Source organism: Globicephala melas, unplaced genomic scaffold (assembly GCF_963455315.2).
Source record: "Globicephala melas unplaced genomic scaffold, mGloMel1.2 SCAFFOLD_84, whole genome shotgun sequence".
In the NCBI taxonomy this organism is placed as follows: Eukaryota; Metazoa; Chordata; class Mammalia; order Artiodactyla; family Delphinidae; genus Globicephala; species Globicephala melas.
In genome coordinates this window covers 77,979-95,578 of record NW_027207259.1, presented here as the reverse complement: position 1 = coordinate 95,578, position 17,600 = coordinate 77,979, and the positions used below count along the sequence as shown (strand labels likewise).

Genomic DNA, 17,600 nt, shown 5'->3' with positions numbered 1-17,600 from the left:
TGGAAAGCAAAAGACAGATATCCGATGGTATCACTTATAGGTGTTACGTACGACCTGACAAAAATGGACATATTTCCACAGAGAAAGACACACAAAGACTTAAAAAACAAACTATGCATATCTAAAACCAAAGGTGGTGGAAATGGGTAAATTAAGATTCGATTTACCATACCTACACAAATACAGATTAAGTACATATATCTAAAAAGACCAAGCACATGGCAAGGGAGGTCTATGAAACATTCTGTAATCTTTTACATGGGAAAAGGATCTGTACATGAATAGATATATATGATGTACAAATGAACCAGATTCTGTACACCCAAGACAAACTGTATTCTAATCATTACCCCGATTAAAACAATTAGAACAACGAACAATAATTAATGAGACATAAACTTCAGGGGCTTTTCCTGGCACATTCCATTGTAATTTACAACCTAGGAACACGACTTCCAGAAAGACTCTGCTGCCCTAGTACGCAGATTTGAGAATGGAGAAATGCTGCCCCCTTGTGGCCTTTTCTCACAACACAAGCTTTAAACCCAGTACTAAAGGTCACTAAATATTCACAATCATTGCAGGTAGGTAAATGACACCTGACCTGCTCTCAAAAAAAATCCTGTGGTCAAAAATCGACCACAAAATTCAAAAGAGGGCACCCCTCCAAGACAATTTTAGGAGGTATATTGTACACACACTTTTTCTTTTTTTTTTCTTAAAGCAAAGAGGAAGATGTGGAAAGATGCTGAGCATTAGGAATTATTAAAGACATGCAAATACAAATTACAAAAACCTATCAGCTCACACCAGTCAGAATTGCCACGAGAAAACATTCTGCAAAAAATAAATGCGGAAGGCGTTGTGGAGAAATGGGTATCCTCGGTTCTAAGGGGGACGTGGTAAGAGCCACTAATGAAAACACAATGGAGGTGTTTTGAAACGGTAAACACTGAGCTACCAGTTAATGAAGCATACCCACTGCTGGGCCTATCACTTGAGAAAATGAGAATCAAAAGTCACAGGCTGGTAATACTGCACTCCAGCAATAATTACCATAGACAACACTTGGAAGCAACGAAAATGTCCATCAACAGAGGAATACACAAATTAGAAGTGGTCCATGTACACAATGGAATATTACTCCACTAAAAAATATAAATCAAATTTAAAAACAAACATAAGTAAGAGACGTAAGCTTTTGGGGGTTAATCAGGGCACATTGCACTCTAAATTATATCTGAGGAACACCACAGGCAGGAAGTTCTGTTTCCCTAGGTACCAGAGTGGGGAACGTAGAAATGCTGCCGACCTCTGGCCGATACCTGCAAAAGCAGCCTGAAAATCTGTGCTAATGGTCACTTCATATGCACAAGTACTGCAGGCCTGTAAATGAAACATGCCCTCAAAATGTCTTGACGCAGGTAAAGGCCAAAAAATTTCAAAATGGGGCACATGTTTCAAGAAAACAATTTGAAGAAGTAAGCTGTAATAACAGTTTGAACAATAAAAGGACATGCCTGAAAGCTCAATTTCAAAGGATTATGAGACACATGCAAATCCAACCACAAAGAGGTATCAGCTCACACCACTCAGAATAACCATCAGCAAGAAAACTATAAACTACAAATGCTGAAGTGGTTGTGGAGAAATGCATACCCTCAACTTTAAGTGGGACGCACCCTGGAAAGGGCCACTAATGAGAACAGAATGGAGATGCCTTTAAAACGTAAACATTGACCTACCATAGGATCCAGCAGGCCATCCCTGGACCTATAACCAAGAAGACAGAATTGGAAAGACATACGCAGACAAATCTGCACTACACAGGATTACAATAGCCAAGATATGGAAGTAACCAAAAAGTCCAGCAACAGATGGGTGGACAGAGAAGAACTGCTACAAGTAGAGATGGAATATTAGCTGGGGAAAAAATGAAACAATGCCATTTGCAGCACCATAGATGAGTCTAGAAGCAATCACGCAAGTTGTAGTAAGTGAGAAAATGAAAGACACATATCCTATGATATGACTTATAGGTGTTACCTAAAAGTTAATACCAATGAAGATATTTCCACAGAGAAATCCAATCACAGATTCATTAAGCAAACTTATGCTTGACCAAAGGGAAAGGTGTGAGGATTGGATACATTAGGATATTGGGGTGAACAGAGATATACAAACACATGTGAAGTATAAAATCACCAAAAACCTACGGCATACCAAGAGGAGACTGCTCAACATTGTGCCATAACCCACATGGGAAAAGGATCCGAAGAAGAATAGATATATGTATATGTGTAAAAGAACCACATCTTGCACACGTAGAACAAAAGAAAAAAACACATTGTAATCAAATTGGTTGTGATAAAAAATTAAATTTAAAAACGTACAAGAAGTAATGAGACATAATCTTAAGGAGTTTTCCCTGGCATTTTCCGTTCTAATTTACAACCTACAGCACAACTTCCCTTATGGCTCTGTTGCCCTAGTAACCAGATTTGGTAAGGAGAAGTGCTGCCGCCTTCTGGCCGTTTCACACAACAGCGCTAATGCTCACTTAATATTCAAAATAATTGCAGGCCTGTACATGACACCTGCCATCAAAAAAAATCCTGGGGTCGTAAATCGACCAGAAAATTCCAAAGACGTCAACATTTCAAGAGGACAATTTCAAGAGGCATATTTTGCGCACATTTTGTCTTTTCTTTTCTTTTTTTCTTTAAAATAAAAGGGAGGGGGGCTGCTGGGAAGATGGCGGAAGAGTAAGACGCGGAGATCCCCTTCCTCCCCACAGATACACCAGAAATACATCTACACGTGGAACAACTCCTACAGAACACCTACTGAATGCTGGCAGAAGACCTCAGACCTCCCAAAAGGCAAGAAACTCCCCACGTACCTGGGTAGGGCAAAAGAAAAAAAGAAAAAACAGAGACAAAAGAATAGGGACGGCACCTGCACCAGTGGGAGGCAGCTGTGAAGGAGGAAAAGTTTCCACACACTAGGAAGCCCCTTCGCGGGCGGAGACTGCGGGAGGCGGAGGGGGGAGCTTCGGAGCTGCGGAGGAGAGCACAGCAACAGGGGTGCGGAGGGCAAAGCGATCCCACACAGAGGATCGGTGCCGAACAGCACTCACCAGCCCGAGAGGCTCGTCTGCTCACCCGCCGGGGCGGGCGGGGCTGCGTGCTGAGGCTCGGGCTTCGGTCGGAGCGCAGGGAGAGGACTGGGGTTGGCGGCTTGAACATAACCTGAAGGGGTTAGTGCACCACGGCTAGCCAGGAGGGAGTCCGGGGAAAAGTCTGGACCTGCCAAAGAGGCAAGAGACTTTTTCTTCTCTCTTTGTTTCCTGGTGCGCGAGGAGAGGCGTTCAAGAGCGCTGCTTAAAGGAACTCCAGAGACGGGCGCCAGCCGCGGTTAAAAGCGCGAACCCCAGAGACGGACGCGAGCCGCGGCTAAAAGCGCGGACCACAGAGACGGGCGGGAGACGCTAAGGCTGCTGCTGCCGCCACCAAGGGGCCTGTGTGCGAGCACAGGTCACTCTCCACACCCCTCTTCCGGGGAGCCTGTGCAGCCCGCCACTGCCAGGTTCCCGGGATCCAAGGACAACTTCCCCGGGAGAACGCACGGCGCACCTCAGGCTCGTGCAACGTCACGCCGGCCTCTGCCGCCGCAGGCCCGCCCCGCACGCCGTGCCCCTCCCTCCCCCCCGACCCCCGGCCTGAGCCGGCGACCTACACGCAGAGGCGGGGCCAAATCCAAAGCTGAGCCCCGGGAGCTGTGAGAACAAAGAAGAGAAAGGGAAATCTCTCCCAGCTGCCGCAGAAGCAGCGGATTAAAGCTCCACAATCAACTTGATATACCCTGCATCTGTGGAATACATGAATAGACAACGAATCATCCCCAATTGAGGAGGTGGACTTTTAGAGCAAAATCTATGATTTTTTTCCCTTTTCCTCTTCTTGTGAATGTGTGTGTGTATGCTTCTGTGTGAGATCTTGTCTGTATAGCTTTGCTTCCACCATTTGTCCTAGGGTTCTATCCGTCCATTGTTGTTTTTTTTAAAATTTTTTTTCTTAATAATTAATTCTAATAACTTTACCTTCTTTCTTTCTTTCTTTCTTTCTTTCTTTCTTTCTTTCTTTCTTTCTTTCTTTCTTTCTTTCTTTCTTTCTTTCCTTCCTTCCTTCCTTCCTTCTTTCATTCCTTCCTTCCTTCCCTCCTTTAGACAACGAATCATCCCAAATTGAGGAGGTGGACTTTGAGAGCAAGATTTATGATTTTTCCCCCTTACCTCTTTTTGTGAATGTGTATGCTTCTGTGTAAGATTTTGTCTGTATAGCTTTGCTTCCACCATTTGTCCTAAGGTTCTATCCGTCCCTTTTTTTCCTAAATAATTATTTTTTAATTCAATAACTTTATTATACTTTATTTTATTTTACTGTATCTTCTTTCTTTCTGTCTTTTTTCCTTCCTTCCCTCCTTCCTTCCTTCCTTCCTCCCTCTCTCCCTCCTTTCTTTCCTTCTTGCCTTCTTTCCTTCTTTTCTTCTTTCTTTCTTTCTTCCTTCCTTCCTTCTTTCCTTCCTTCCTTCCCTCCTTTCTTTCTTTCTTTCTTTCTTTCTTCCTACTTCTACTAATTCTCTCTACTTTTTCTCCCTTTTATTCTGAGCCGTGTGGATGAAAGGCTCCTGGTGCTCCAGCCAGGAGTCAGGGCTCTGCCTCTGAGGTGGGAGAGCCAATTTCAGGACACTGGTCAACAAGAGACCTCCCAGCTCCACATAATATCAAATGGCGAAAATCTCCCAGAGACCTCCATCTTAACACCAGCACCCAGCACCACTCAACGACCAGCAAGCTACAGTGCTGGACAACCTATGCCAAACAACTAGCAAAACAGGAACACAAACCCACCCATTAGCAGACAGGCTGCCTAAAATAATAATAAGTCCACAGACACCCCAAAACACACCACCAGACGTGGACCTGCCCACTAGAGAAACAAGATCCAGCCTCATCCACCACAACACAGGCACTAGTCCCCTCCACCAGGAAGCTTACACAACCCACTGAACCAACCTTAGCCACTGGAGACAGACGTCAAAAACAACAGAAACTACGAACCTGCAGCCTGCAAAAAGGAGACCCCAAACACAGTAAGATAAGCAAAATGAGAAGACAGAAAAACACACAGCAGATGAAGGAGCAAGATAAAAATGCACCAGACCTAACAAATGAAGAGGAAATAGGCAGTCTACCTGAAAAAGAATTCAGAATAATGATAGTAAAGATGATCCAAAATCTTGGAAATAGAATGGACAAAATGCAAGAAACATTTAACAAGGACCTAGAAGAAATAAAGATGAAACAAGCAATGATGAATAACACAATAAATGAAATTTAAAATACTCTAGATGGGATCTATAGCAGAATAACTGAGGCAGAAGAACGGATAAGTGACCTGGAAGATAAAATAGTGGAAATAACTAATGCAGAGCAGAATAAAGAAAAAAGAATGAAAAGAACTGAGGACAGTCTCAGAGACCTCTGGGACAACATTAAACGCACCAACATTCGAATTATAGGGGTTCCAGAAGAAGAAGAGAAAAAGAAAGGGACTGAGAAAATATTTGAAGAGATTATAGTTGAAAACTTCCCTAATATGGGAAAGGAAATAGTTAATCAAGTCCAGGAAGCACAGAGAGTCCCATACAGGATAAATCCAAGGAGAAATATGCCAAGACACATATTAATCAAACTGTCAAAAATTAAATACAAAGAAAACATATTAAAAGCAGCAAGGGAAAAACAACAAATAACACGCAAGGGAATCCCCATAAGGATAACTGCTGACCTCTCAGCAGAAACTCTGCAAGCCAGAAGGGTGTGGCAGGACATACTGAAAGTGATGAAGGAGAAAAACCTGTAACCAAGATTACTCTACCCAGCAAGGATCTCATTCAGATTTGATGGAGAAATTAAAACCTTTACAGACAAGCAAAAGCTGAGAGAGTTCAGCACCACCAAACCAGCTTTACAACAAATGCTAAAGGAACTTCTCTAGACAAGAAACACAAGAGAAGGAAAAGACCTACAATAACGAACCCCAAACAATTAAGAAAATGGAAATAGGAACATACATATCGATAATTACCTTAAATGTAAATGGACTAAATGCTCCCACCAAAAGACACAGATTGGCTGAATGGATACAAAAACAAGACCCATATATATGCTGTCTACAAGAGACCCACTTTAGACCTAGAGACACATACAGACTGAAAGTAAGGGGATGGAAAAAGATATTCCATGCAAATGGAAACCAAAAGAAAGCTGGAGTAGCAATTCTCATATCAGACAAAATAGACTTTAAATAAAGACTATTAGAAGAGAGAAAGGACACTACATAATGATCAAGGGATCGATCCAAGAAGAAGGTATAACAATTGTAAATATTTATGCACCCAACATAGGAGCACCTCAATACATAAGGCAAATACTAACAGACATAAAGGGAAATTGACAGTAACACATTCATAGTAGGGGACTTTAACACCCCACTTTCACCAATGGACAGATCATCCAAAATGAAAATAAATAAGGAAACACAAGCTTTAAATGATACATTAAACAAGATGGACTTAATTGATATTTATAGGACACTCCATCCAAAAACAACAGAATACACATTTTTCTCAAGTGCTCTTGGAACATTCTCCAGGATAGCTCATATCTTGGGTCGCAAATCAAGCCTTGGTAAATTTAAGAAAATTGAAATTTTATCAAGTATCTTTTCCGACAAAAACGCCATGAGACTAGATATCAATTACAGGAAAAGATCTGTAAAAAATACAAACACATGAAGGCTAAACAATACACTACTTAATGACGAAGTGATCACTGAAGAAATCAAAGAGGAAATTTAAAAATACCTAGAAACAAATGACAATGGAGACACAATGACCCAAAACCTATGGGATGCAGCAAAAGCAGCTCTAAGAGGGAAGTTTATAGCAATAAAAGCCCACCTTAAGAAGCAGGAAACATCTCGAATAAACAACCTAACCTTGTACCTCAAGCAATTAGAGAAAGAAAAACAAAAAAAAACCCCAAAGTTAGCAGAAGGAAAGAAATCATAAAAATCAGATCAGAAATAAATGAAAAAGGAATGAAGGAAACGATAGCAAAGATCAATAAAACTAAAAGCTGGTTCTTTGAGAAGATAAACAAAATAGATAAACCATTAGCCAGACTTGTCAAGAAAAAAAGGGAGAAGACTCAAATCAATAGAATTAGAAATGAAAAAGGAGAAGTAACAACTGACACTGCAGAAATAAAAAAGATCATGAGAGATTACTACAAGCAACTCTATGCCAATAAAATGGACAATCTGGAAGAAATGGACAAATTCTTAGAAATGCACAACCTGCCAAGACTGAATCAGGAAGAAATAGAAAATATGAACAGACCAATCACAAGCACTGAAATTGAAACTGTGATTAAAAATCTTCCAACAAACAAAAGCCCAGGACCAGATGGCTTCACAGGAGAATTCTATCAAACATTTAGAGAAGAGCTATCACCTATCCTTCTCAAACTCTTCCAAAATATAGCAGAGGGAGGAACACTCCCCAACTCATTCTACGAGGCCACCATCACCCTGATACCAAAACCAGACAAGGATGTCACAAAGAAAGAAAACTACAGGCCAATATCACTGATGAACATAGATGCAAAAACCCTCAACAAAATACTAGCAAACAGAATCCAACAGCACATTAAAAGGATCATACACCATGATCAAGTGGGGTTTATTCCAGGAATGCAAGGATTTTTCAATATATGCAAATCTATCAATGTGATAAACCATATTAACAAATTGAAGGAGAAAAACCATATGATCATCTCAATAGATGCAGAGAAAGCTTTTGAAAAAATTCAACACCCATTTATGATAAAAACCCTGAAGAAAGTAGGCATAGAGGGAACTTTCCTCAACATAATAAAGGCCATATATGACAAGCCCACAGCCAACATCATCCTCAATGGTGAAAAATTGAAAGCATTTCCACTAAGATCAGGAACAAGAAAAAGTTGCCCACTCTCACCACTCTTTTTCAACATAGTCTTGGAAGTTTTAGCCACAGCAATCAGAGAAGAAAAGGAAATAAAAGGAATCCAAATCGGAAAGGAAGAAGTAAAGCGGTCACTGTTTGCAGATGACATGATCCTATACATAGAGAATCCTAAAGATGCTACCAGAAAACTACTAGAGCTAATCAATGAATTTGGTAAAGTAGCAGGATACAAAATTAATGCACAGAAATCTCTGGCATTCCTATACACTAAGGATGAAAAATCTGAAAGTGAAATCAAGAAAACACTCCCATTTACCATTGCAACAAAAAGAATAAAATACCTAGGAATAAACCTACCTAAGGAGACAAAAGACCTGTATGCAGAAAATTATAAGACACTGATGAAAGAAATTAAAGATGATACAAATAGATGGAGAGATATACCATGTTCTTGGATTGGAAGAATCAACATTGTGAAAATGACTCTGCTACCCAAAGCAATCTACAGATTCAATGCAATCCCTATGAAACTACCACTGGCATTTTTCACAGAACTAGAACAAAAAATTTCACAATTTGTATGGAAACACAAAAGACCCTGAATAGCCAAAGCAATCTTGAGAACGAAAAATGGAGCTGGAGGAATCAGGCTTCCTGACTTCAGACTATACTACAAAGCTACAGTAATCAAGACAGTATGGTACTGGCACAAAAACAGAAATATAGATCAATGGAACAGGATAGAAAGCCCAGAGATAAACCCACGCACATATGGTCACCTTATCTTTGACAAAGGAGGCAGAAATGTACAGTGGAGAAAGGACAGCCTATTCAATAAGTGGTGCTGGGAAAACTGGACAGCTACATGTAAAAGTATGAGATTAGGTCACTCCCTAACACCATACACAAAAATAAGCTCAAAATGGATTAAAGACCTAAATTTAAGGCCAGAAACTATCAAACTCTTAGAGGAAAACATAGGCAGAACACTCTATGACATAAATCACAGCAAGGTCCTTTTTGACCCACCTCCTAGAGAAATGGAAATAAAAACAAAAGTAAACAAATGGGACCTAATGAAACTTAAAAGCTTTTGCGCAGCAAAGGAAACCATAAAGAAGACCAAAAGACAACCCTCAGAATGGGAGAAAATATTTGCAAATGAAGCAACTGACAAAGGATTAATCTCCAAAATTTATAAGCAGCTCATGCAGCTTAATAACAAAAAAACAAACAACCCAATCCAAAAATGGGCAGAAGACCTAAATAGACATTTCTCCAAAGAAGATATACAGAGTGCCAACAAACACATGAAAGAATGCTCAACATCACTAATCATTAGAGAAATGCAAATCAAAACTACAATGAGATATCATCTCACACCGGTCAGAATGGCCATCATCAAAAAATCTAGAAACAATAAATGCTGGAGAGGGTGTGGAGAAAAGGGAACCCTCTTACACTGTTGGTGGGAATGTAAATTGATACAGCCACTGTGGAGAACAGTATGGAGGTTCCTTAAAAAGCTACAAATAGAACTACCATATGACCCAGCAATCCCACTACTGGGCATATACCCTGAGAAAACCATAATTCAAAAAGAGTCATGTACCAAAATGTTCATTGCAGCTCTATTTACAATAGCCCAGAGATGGAAACAACCTAAGTGTCCATCATCGGATGAATGGATAAAGAAGATGTGGCACATATATACAATGGAATATTACTCAGCCATAAAAAGAGACGAAATTGAGCTATTTGTAATGAGGTGGATAGACCTAGAGTCTGTCATACAGAGTGAAGTAAGTCAGAAAGAGAGAGACAAATACCGTATGCTAACACATATATATGGAATTTAAGAAAAAAAAATGTCATGGAAAACCTAGGGGTGAAACAGGAATAAAGACACAGACTTACTAGAGAATGGACTTGAGGCTATGGGGAGGGGGAAGGGTAAACGGTGACAAAGCGATAAAGAGGCATGGACATATATACACTACCAAACGTAAGGTAGATAGCTAGTGGGAAGCAGCCGCATAGCACAGGGAGATCAGCTCGGTGCTTTGTGACCGCCTGGAGGGGTGGGATAGGGAGGGTGGGAGGGAGGGAGACGCAAGCGGGAAGAGATATGGGAATATATGTATATATATAACTGATTCATTTTGTTGTGAAGCTGAAACTAACATACCATTGTAAAGCAATTATACTCCAATAAAAAAAAAAAAACCTTTAAAAATATCTGTGTCTTTCAATCTAATACATATAGGAATTTAGAATACGGTAAATGTGACATTTCAAAAGATCAGGTAAAGAGTGTGCTAGTCAATGAACAACACTGCGGCAATTGCCTATAGTTAAGGGAAAAAATAAAGCTAACTATTTAAACTTATGGATAAAAATAAAATGCTATATACGGCTAAATGTAAAAAAACAAATAAAAAACTATAAACTTGAAAGGACTTTCAAAAGAAAAGGAAAAAAAAGCACAAAATCATAAACCCATGAAGAAAAAAAAGGTAAACAAAACTTTAAACTTCTTTATGACAAAAGAAACCATAAACAATATTGAAAAATACATTTGAAAACCAATGTGAGGCTGGGAGAAAATATTACAACTATATAACAGTTTAATATCTGGTATATATGAATAGGTACTAGAAATCAATGAGGAAAAAAAGAAAGAAAGAAAATCAGGTAAGAGGGGGATTTCTGACCAGAAGATTCTCTAGAATTGATTCATAAACTAACCTACTAGAATGACAGGTGTAGCTTGCCATCCAACTTTATTTAAAACGACACAGAAAAAAAACTGAAATAGACTAGTTAATATAACAGATGCAAGGAAATCTGGAATGGCTTCTCTCTATATACAAGATAGCAGTACATTTTATTTGGTGCAATTACAGAGGAATGACCTTCAGTTTCTTCACAAGCTAGCTCTTATTTTTGTAATCTCCTCTCAAAGCTCACTCTGGCCTTATATATTCTTTGAAGTCAGAGTATTTAGAAAATAAGGAAGTTGAAATCCTACATCCAAGATTGAAAGGACTCTGCCCTACCTTTACTCAGAGACCAATTATACATTAACTAAACTACTATTATACTGTTTTTTAGTGGCATATAACACATTTTTGGGTAAGGCACCACAGTATCTTTATAATAATGAAGATAGTGATATGGATCAAAGGCCACTCAATTAATTGTGGTTGAAACTCTTAACGAGAAGAACAGAGTTCAAAATATTTATTTAGATAGGAAGTGGCTAGTTTGATAAGAACTCCTTGAACAATACACTCCCTCCCACCTCACCTTGATTTGATGGCTCAACAGGAGCTGACAGATAAGGGGTAGAAGGCATGGACAGCCTAGGACCCCCTAGATGTCAGCTTTGGACCGTGTTTCTTAATTCTGGGTTGCACAGCATAATCACTTGAGAATGTATTTTAAATTACTGATTCATAGCCCTAACTTCTCTTCCTTCCTTCCACCCCAAGAAATTTCTATTTGATTAGTCTGAGGTGGGACCTGGGTGATGGTACTTTTTACAAAGCTCTAAGCTGACTCTGATGGGTAGCTAGAGTTGAGATCTGTTGATCTAGAAATAGGGTTAATATTTCAAACCAGTTGAGAAGCCAAATGGACTCTGACACACACTTGATTGTGCATATCACTCAGCATATGTATTTCTCAGCAATAAAAATAAAGCTTGATACAAGGCTGTTTCGCTGGCCAAAAACAAGAAGATTTTTGTATCTTTACTGAGCATGGTTTAAGATTAATTATATACTTCTTGATGACTGTGGAATGGAAGAATTGTGCAGTTCTTTCCCTAACCTCATTCCCTCTACCTGTCTTCTCATTCCACCCAATGTGGACAAGAGATGCTATGAAAAAGCCCAATTCAAGAACATGCAGATGGCTAACAGACACCTGAAAAGATGTCCAACATTGCTTATCATTAGAGAAATGCAAATCAAAACAACTGAGAGATATCACCTCACACCTACTAGAATGGATATCATCAAAAAGTCAAATATTGGCAAGGATGTGAAAAAAAGGGAACCCTTGTGCACTGTTGGTGGGAATGTAAATTGGTGCAGCCACTATGAAAAACTGTATGGAGGTTCTTCAAAAAACTAAAAATAGGGGAATTCCCTGGTGGTCCACTGGTTAGGACATGGCGCTTTCACTGACATGGGCCTGGAGTTCGGGAAACTAAGATCCTGCAAGCCGAGGGGTGTGGCCAAAAAAACAAAACCAAAAACAAACAAACAAACCAAAAACAACTAAAAATAGAACTACCATATGACCCAGAAATTCCACTCCTGGGTATATATCTGAAGAAAACAAAGACACTGATTTGAAAAGAAATATGCACCCAAATGTTCATAGCAGCATTATTTACAATAGCCAAGACATAAAAGCAACTTAAATGTCCATCAACAGATGAATGAAAAAGAATATTTGGTATATATATATGTGTGTGTGTGTGTGTGTGTGTGTGTGTGTGTGTGTGTGTAATGAAGTATTACTCAACCATAAAAAATAATGAAATTCTGACATTTGCAACAACATGGATGGACCTAGAGAGTATTATGCTTAGTGAAATAAGTCAGACAGATAAAGAAAAATACTCTGTTATCACTTATATGTGGAATCTAAAAATAAAGCAAATGACTGTGTATAACAAAACAGAAACAGACTCACAGGTATAGAAAACAAACTAGTGGTTACCAATGGGGAGAGGGAAGGGGACAGACAAGATAGGGGTTTGGAATTAAGAGGCACAAAATACAGTGTAAAAACTAGATAAGAAACAAGGACATATTACACAGCACAGGGAATATAGCCATTGTTTTGATCTAACTTTTTTTTTAACATCTTTATTGGAGTATAATTGCTTTACAATGGTGTGTTAGTTTCTGCTGTATAACAAAGTGAAGCAGCTATACATACACATACATCCCCATATCTCCTCCCTCTTGTGTCTCCCTCCCACCCTCCCTATCCCACCCCTCCAGGTGGACACAAAGCACTGAGTTGATCTACCTGTGTTATGCGGCTGCTTCCCACTAGCTATCTATTTTACATTTGGTAGTGTATATACGTCCATGCCACTCTCTCACTTCATCCCAGCTTACCCTTCCCACTTCCCGGGTCCTCAAGTCTGTTCTCTACATCTGCGTCTTTATTCCTGTCCTGCCCCTAGGTTCTTCATAACCATATTTGTTTTTTTAGATTCCATATAACCATATGTGTTAGCATACGGTTTTTGTTTTTCTCTTTCTGAATTACTTCACTCTGTATGACAGTCTCTAGGTCCATCCACTTCACTACAAATAACTCAATTCCTTTTCTTTTTATGGCTGAGTAATATTCCATTGTATATATGTGCCACACCTTCTTTATCCATTCATCTGTCAATGGACACTTAGCTTGCTTCCATGTCCTGGCTATTGTAAATAGAGCTGCAATGAACATTATGGTACATGACTCTTTTTGAATTATGGTTTTCTCAAGGTATATGCCCTGTGATGGGATTGTTGGGTCATATGGTAGTTCTATTTTTAGTTTTTTGAGGAACCTCCATACTGTTCTCCATAGTGGCTGTATCAATTTACATTCCCACCAACAGTGTAAGAGGGTTCCCTTTTCTCCACACCCTCTCCAGTATTTATTGTTTCTAGATTTTTTGATGATGGCCATTCTGACCAGTGTGAGGTGATACCTCACTGTAGTTTTGGTTTGCATTTCTCTAATGATTAGTGATGTTGAGCAGCTTTTCATATGCTTCTTGGCCATCTGTATGTCTTCTTTGGAGAAATGTCTATTTAGGTCTTCCACCCATTTTTGGATTCGGTTGTTTGTGTTTTTGATATTGAGCTGCATGAGCTGCTTGTATATTTTGGAGATTACTCCTTTGTCAGTTGCTTCATTTGCAAATATTTTCTCCCACTCTGAGGGTTGTCTTTTCATCTTGTTTATGGTTTCCTTTGCTGTGCAAAAGCGTTGAAGTTTCATTAGGTCTCATTTGTTTATTTTTGTTTTTATTTCCATTTCTCTAGGAGGTGGGTCAAAAAGAATCTTGCTGTGATTTATGTCATGGAGTTTTCTGCCTATGTTTTCCTCTAAGAATTTTATAGTGTCTGGCCTTACATTTAGGTCTTTAATTCATTTTGAGTTTATTTTTGTGTATGGTGTTAGGGAGTGTTCTAATTTCATTCTTTTACATGTAGCTGTCCAGTTTTCCCAGCACCACTTATTGAAGAGGCTGTCTTTTCTCCGTGGTATATTCTTGCCTCCTTTATCAAATATAAGTTGACCATAGGGGCATGAGTTTATCTCTGGGCTTTCTATCCTGTTCCATTGATCTATATTTCTGTTTTTGTGCCAGTACCAAACTGTCTTGATTACTGTAGCTTTGTAGTATAGTCTGAAGTCAGGGAGTCTGATTCTTCCGGCTCCTTTTTTCTTTCTCAAGATTGCTTTTGCTATTCAGGGTCTTTCATGTTTCCATACAAATTGTGAAATTTTTTGTTCTATTTCTGTGAAAAATGCCATTGGTAGTTTGATAGGGATTGCACTGAATCTGTACATTGCTTTGGCTAGTATAGTCATTTTCACAATATTGATTCTTCCAATCCAAGAACATAGTATATCTCTCCGTCTATTTGTATCATCTTATTTTCTTTCATCAGTGTCTTATAGTTTTCTGCATACAGGTCTTTTGTCTCCTTAGGTAGGTTTATTCCTAGGTATTTTATTCATTTTGTTGCAATGGTAAATGGGGGTGTTTCCTGAATTTCTCTTTTAGATTTTTCATCATTAGTGTATAGGAATGCAAGAGGTTTATGTGCATTAATTTTGTATCCTGCTTCTTTACCAAATTCATTGATTAGCTCTAGTAGTTTTCTGGTAGCATCTTTAGGATTCTCTATGTATAGTATCATGTCATTTGCAAACAGTGACAGTTCTGCCTCTTCTTTTCCAATTTGGATTCCTTTTATTTCTTTTTCTTCTCTGATTGCTATGATAGCCATTGTTTTGTAATAATTTTAAATGGAGTATAATCTATACAAATATTGAATCACTATATTGTACACCTGAAACTAATATAATATTGTAAATTAACTGCACTTCAATTTTAAAAAAAAGGAGAACAACAGTGGAAACAATAGGGACTGCCTCTCTTAGGATTACCTCTGATCTTTCTATAAAGTTGGGAAAATAAGAACACACAACCTCCTTTCATAAAGCTAGAAAGGTAAGAATTTTTGAAGAGGGTAATTCTCCAGTAAGTCACTTCAAGCTAAGAAAGATTGAGGCAGGTAGCATAGATAAGTTATGCTTTAGTTTTTGGGTGAACATTCTTGGAATTTAGCACTGATGACAATCTTTCTGGTCAAATTTTTCCTCCCCATCAACAGATTATGTAAGACCTTTAGGGAAAAGAGGAGAAATTCCCTTTCTTTTTCCAGTGTTGTCAAAAGACTTAAAACACTTTCCATTCTTTGGATTATTCATTTACATGTAAAATTTGTGAAATAGCACACAGGATTGTCCTGTCCAAAATTACCCTAAGTGTTTGTAAAAAGTACCATCATAGACTAATCAGACAGAAATTTCTTGGGAGAGGGGAGGGGGAAGGGAGGAAAAGAACAGGGCTATGAATCAGTAATTTAAAAATAATCTTATTGGGAGATTGGGATTGACATATGCACACTCCTATATATAAAATAACTAATAAGGACCTAATGTATAGCACAGGGAACTCTACTCAATACTCTATAATGACCTATATGGGAAAAGAATCTAAAAGAGAGTGGATATATGTATATGTATAACTGATTCACTTCGCTGTATAGCAGAAACTAAAAAACACTGTAAATCAACTATACTCCAATAAAACTTAAAAAAAAATTAGTCTCAAGTGATTATACTGTGCACCCAGGATTAAGAAGCACAGGCCTAGGCTGCCATCTCCATGCCTCTTACCCCTTGTCTATCAGCTCCTGCTGAGCCCTCAAGACAGGGTGAGGTGATAGAAAATGCATTGTTCAAGGACCCTCTTATCCAACCAGCCAACAATTTATATCCAACAGAATTTATATCAAGAAAAGAACATTTCTAAAGAAAAATCTCCTCTCCCCCAGAAATCCATTATATGACCTTGATATGTTTTATTTTGTAAATATGAAGTAACATTCATGGATTCCAGGAAGAGAGCAGGAAAAAGCAAGAGAAATACAGTGAGAGAGAGAGAGAAGAGAGGTTTTAACTTCTAATTAGACACAGTCCACTCAACATGACACCGAGAAAGTGTAAAAAAGATCATTAAATATGATCACAGGGGCTTCCCTGGTGGCGCAGTGGTTGAGAGTCCGCCTGCCGAGTTCGTGCCCCGGTCCGGGAAGATCCCACATGCCGCGGAGCGGCTGGCCCGTGAGCCATGGCCGCTGAGCCTGCGCGTCCGGAGCCTGTGCTCCGCGACGGGAGAGGCCACAACAGTGAGAGGCCTGCGTACCGCAAAAAAAAAAAAAGATCACAACTACTCATTTTTAACTTCCTTTAAAACAGAGGGAAGCAAGCATGGATCACAGGAAAACAGAAAAGAGAGAAACAGAATAGCAACAGTAGATGAATCATTTTTTATTCATCCTTCATTAATTAGAAAGTCTTTACTGAAAACGATTATTTTCAAATTACTGTATTAAAAAAATGCACTGTAAAATTCACTAAAGTTGCGCGCGAGCTCGGCGTCCCAGCGGCGGGGTCGGCCGAACGCGGAAGGGGTGGAGGGAGCCCGCGGCGACGGCGGCGGCGGCTACAGCCGTGAAACGGCGGAGACCGTGGCGGGCACCCGGCGGCTGATCACCAAGCCGCAGAACCTGAACGACGCCTGCGGGCCTCCCAGCAGCTTCCTCGAGGTCGATGTGAGCAACCCTTAGACAGTGCGGGTAGGCCAGGGTCGGTTCACCACCTACGAAAGCAGGGTCAAGACAAATCTGCCTATTTTCAAGCTGAAGGAATCTGCCGTTAGAAGAAGATACAGTGACTTTGAGTAGCTGCGAAGTGAATTAGAAAGAGAGATCAAGGTTGTAGTTCCCCCAGTCCCTGGGAAAGCATTTTTGCGTCAACTTTCTTTTAGAAGAGATGATGTAGTATTTGTTGACAATTTTATTGAAGAAAGGAAGCAAGGACTGGAGCAGTTTATGAACAAGGTCGCTGGTCATCCTTTGGCACAGAATGGACGTTGTCTTCATATGTTTTTACAGGATGAAATTATAGATACAAGTAATGCTCCATCAAAAATAAGACATGCCTGAAATTTGGCGAGAAGGGGCAAAAAAACTTTCCATGACTATTAATGATTCATACGCACCAGTGAAGAAGTTTTAACTTTAGTATGCTGCACAAAAACTGGTGTAATATGCCTTCAGTATACTAACATAATGCTCAGTTCTGTTTTGTTTTGGCAGTTGACAAGAAGTTAATTTGCTTTAGTGAACAAAATCCCTCATTCC

The 17,600-nt window shown here is 39.4% G+C and overlaps 1 pseudogene; it reads left to right on the top strand.

Moving 5' to 3' along the window:
• Positions 1-872: 872 nt before the first annotated feature.
• On the top strand, positions 873-17,356 carry LOC115849399 (sorting nexin-3-like; annotated as a pseudogene).
• Positions 17,357-17,600: the final 244 nt, after the last annotated feature.